Source organism: Cavia porcellus, unplaced genomic scaffold, assembly GCF_034190915.1.
Source record: "Cavia porcellus strain 051 isolate PalLab524CR breed Dunkin Hartley unplaced genomic scaffold, mCavPor4.1 scaffold_31, whole genome shotgun sequence".
Lineage (NCBI taxonomy): Eukaryota > Metazoa > Chordata > Mammalia > Rodentia > Caviidae > Cavia > Cavia porcellus.
In genome coordinates this window covers 8044414-8048658 of record NW_026947514.1, presented here as the reverse complement: position 1 = coordinate 8048658, position 4245 = coordinate 8044414, and the positions used below count along the sequence as shown (strand labels likewise).

The 4245-nt window shown below is 50.6% G+C and overlaps 1 long non-coding RNA gene across 1 annotated transcript; it reads left to right on the top strand.

The window, feature by feature from the left end:
• LOC134474191 (uncharacterized) lies at positions 1-1442 on the top strand. Its single transcript, XR_010044854.1, has 3 exons — positions 1-175; positions 473-601; positions 1258-1442. It is a non-coding gene; the product is annotated as an uncharacterized LOC134474191 (long non-coding RNA).
• The last annotated feature ends 2803 nt before the right edge of the window (positions 1443-4245 follow it).

Below are 4245 nucleotides of genomic sequence, written 5' to 3'. Positions count from 1 at the left end.
CCAGAGCAGGCTCTGAGCCACGAGGGAGGTTGAGGGGCTCCCTAGTCCTCAGAGCGCTGCGGATGGGCATTTGAAAGAGGTCCTGCAATACACAGACAGCCTGGAGAGCTCATCCTGAGGATTCATGGCAGGGAGGGGTAACCTTGGGCCAAGCCCCTGCTGGAGAAGCCAGGAAGTGAGCTGATGTCTTTGTGGGTTTCAGAGCATCCAGCGGCATGGCCAGATGAGCAGGCTGGGCGGGAAGGGCTGCAGACCACTCCTTCAATGGTTGGTCTTCCTAGCCAGGCCCTGGCAGCCCATGGTGATCGTCCAGCAAACGCTTCTGCTGCAGGAGCCTGTAGAGGAGGTCATGGGGGGCAACTACTGCTCTGGGACTCCTCTCCCCTCCTCCTTTCCTGCACCTCCTCCTCCTCCTCTCCCCATTGCTTTTGCTTCTCTTCCTCCCACTCTCATCTTCTTCCTCCATTTTTAGATTTCTAGCAACAGTAAAAATCTGCAGGAAAGCCTGAAGCACAGTTCCAGAAAGTATCAGTCACAGAAGGCAGAAATGTAAAGAAAGTCCCAAATCTGAACGGAAGGACATCCCTGTGTTCCAAACATGGTGAGTGGTGGGGGCTGCCCCTCAAGAGCAGGGACAGTAGCCTGGAATCCTGCCCTAGCAGGGTCCCTGCTAACACAGCGTTTAGGAATCCACAGAGCCACAGCTTCCATGGCTTGGTTGATAGGATGCGCTGCCTGACTCAAAAGAAAGCCAGGACTTTCTCAGTTTCTGAAATGTGAGTTCCAGGGTGGTCCAACCCTATAGAGCCCACTTACATGGAAGCTGGCACTCAGAGCTGCCAGGGAGCACCTCTGACCCCACAGAGCGCTGAGCACTGTGTGAGTCAGACTTGCTCTGTGCTCACTGTTGAGGCCCTGGGGTCCTCATGGATGGCTTTCTGGCTGGGCACCTGCATGACCAAAATGCAGGAGCAGTGTGCAGTTTAGCTCCGCACAAGGTCTCTGCCAAGTCATAGCCTTCAGGGGCCAACTGTGAGTGGGAGAGTCATCGTTCAGTGCAGGCTGAGGCTGTGTGGGTATTGGGGAGTCTGGAAGCCAAAATAGGGACTCAGAGCCTGTTTGGCAGTTATAGCGCCTGCTGGGAGGGCAGCCTGGCAGCAGAGAGATGCTGAGTAGTCTCTGCCCACACCCAAATCACAAAGAGGCACGAGGGCCCCTGTTCCTGCCAAAACCCCCTGTCTTCCCCTGTCTTGAAAGATTCGCATAAGGGCAGCCCCACGAACTCGAGGAGCAGAGGTGATGTGATTTAAGGTCACCCCATCACACCGAGTGGCCAGCACAGGAAGCCATGCAGGCAGCACTCACAGTCTGCAGCCAGCCGGAGCCCGGAGCTCTTCTGATTTCCCTCTGAGTAAGGAAATGACTGCGTGTCCTGTCTCTCAGGATAGAGGAATACAAAAGGAGCTCATGTGTCTCAGGGAAAAATAAACAGAAAGCTTCCTTTTGTACCATGTAGCAGGTGTACACTGTCCCCTCTGAGATCTCAGACAACCTAATATTACTACATTACTGTGGATGTCTACGGCGTGAGCACCTGCCATGAGTCAGGTGTACCCAGGCTAAGCCCAGGAAGGGAGGAAAGCAGATTCCCATCACTGGCCGACTTTCCCAACACAGGCAGCAGCTGGTGCAGAGAACCCTGTCACACAGGTCCCGGCCACACTCGGGCCCTGCAGAAGGGGCAGGGGCACTGCCTGCTGGAGCAGTCGTGGTGGATCTGAAACCTTTGAGTTCCTTGACAAGATAGGAGTGTCCTACAGGGTTCTAAAGAATTACCACACATTGGGTGAACTGAACAGCACAGGTCAAGGGACCAAGGTTACAGTCAGATGTCACCAGGGCTCATTCCTTCTGAAAGTTCACCATGTTCATGGGCTCAGAGCAAAAGAGGGGAGAGTATTGTTATTGAATAGTTATTGGCTGGTGGGCACCTTCCTTGTCTCCAGTGCTCAGGGAGCACCACTGACTGTCTTCAAGGAGTTCAGGGCACAGGAACCATTGTAAGAAGAGTGTCACAGACGAGTGACAGACAGGGATGTGAGTGCAGACAAGGAGTCCCAGGTTGGGGGCAAGTGGGACAGTTAGGCTTCCAGAGAGGCCACCTATAACCCAACCCAGGTGAGGGCAGCTGATCAAAAAATGGGGGAAGAAATGTTCAGGACACAGAAACCAGCCAGACACAGGGCTGGTCAGGTGTGCAGGTCAGGAGGGAGGAGCTGGAGGAAGGGAAAGAACCAGCCAGTTATGGAGAGCTTGGGGCTGGAGGGCAGGCGTATCAGGAGGATGCAGTGTGACCAGCAGAAGAGAGCTCACTAGGCAAGGGTGACAGCGTCGTGGGGCCCACTGAAGCTGGAAAATTAATCCATTCTGGGCATTTACTCTAGCTGTGCCCAGAGGATTCCTGCAGAGCAGGCCCAGAAAGGCTGGCAGATTGCTGCAGAGCTGGGTTGTGCCTGAGGCATGGCCATGGTTTAAGCTTTGGGCTTCCTGCCAGGCTGTCGATGTGGATACAGCTGAAACGGGCAGGTAACAAGGCAAGGAGCATGTTCTTCAGCTGTGCATTGGTCTAAGAGAACACCAGAGGTACTCAGCAAGGGAAAAGTTAAGCTGTGAGAGGCCCTAATACACTGGGTCTGGGCAGCACAGGACCTCAGGGAGGGTCCTGTGGAAAAGATCTGCTCGCTCATGGCAGTCAGGAAGCACAGAGAGACAGGAAGTGATGAGGGTCAGCACATCCCTTCAAAGGCACAGCACAGTGACTCACTTTCTTACCACCAGACTACACTACACGGTGGATAGTCCAGGATGTGACAGGATGTGCCTGTCATCTCTTTTTCAGACATTTACTGTGCAAAGTACAGATATTACACAAAAAGCACAAAACCAAATTAGTCCTGGGTTCCATCTGCTACGCTAGGATCCATCACACCCTCACTAAGGCTTCTTATGTAACACATAAACAGTAATTAAAATCAGCACAGTTTCATTTTGTGGGTTCCTTTGTTGTTGTTGTTTTTGTTTGTTGTTTGGTATTGAGTAATCTACAGTCATAGATTTTGACTTGTTTTTCATTTGAGGCACAGTCACACTAAAGTCTCTAGATTGTGCAGGCTGGCCTAGAAATTTCAATCCACCTCCTTCAGCCTCCAAGAGTGCTGAAATTTCCCACCTATCCAGCCAGGCCCGGCTCCTCACAGCTCTGTAAGGAGGCTTAATATCAGCATGTAGAGCTGAGTGTGGTGATCTGTGCCTTGGTTTGAGCCCAGCCTGAACAGTTTAGCAAATTAGCCAGATGCTATCTCAGGACAGATGAGAGGAAACTGTGTGACAATGTAGCTGAGTGCCATTATCCTGGGTCCAGTACTCGGCCCTGGAAAACAACAGTGTATGTAGAGCGGCCCACACGTCACAGAGCCTGGTGAGGACACACACAGCCTAATATGCTCACTGTGCTGCTCTCATGCCACACACTTCAGATGCCAGAGTGGGGACCACTGACCCCTCAAGTCAGGTTTTGGGGTCCCCAGCATTTCCCTTTGCCAACAAAGCAAAGGGCTGGATCCTGTGTAGGTGTCATTTCTGGTTCCAGAAACTTGTTTTCAGTGACACACACACAGTGCACACAGTCGAGGATCACTGAGGCACAGGCATTTCAGATAAGAGATCAGGGGAAGAGACACAGTGTGGATTTCACAGCGCTTCACTGTCCTACAGGAATCTCAAATTGACAACATTTCACGAGAGGCCTGATGCAGGCCTAGAATTGAATTCATATGATCTCAATGTTCTTCTGAGTATTTCTGCTGTAAAGAAGTGCATGAATTAGAGGACAACGTGCAGTGTACACACCATTGTTACCCAGGATGGACTTTTAAATTTTGTGGTACTTTTTTTCTTTCTTTTCTTTTTATCTATCACAAAATGAATTTGAAAAAATAAAAAGTAAAAAACAGAAATAGATGAGTTGCACCTAAATAACTTTTCTCTAATTAGTAGGATGATTAAAAACTTACTCTCCAAACAAAATATTTCAAAATGTCTCGTAATGTGAGGAAGCCTCATTCAGATGCTGCGTAGGAAACCTTTTAAGTGAACCACACCACTGCGAAGTAAACGTTTAAACACACACAAGAACGGTCCTCTTCCAGGCCACTATCAATTTAAAATGTGCCAGTCCCCTGAGAT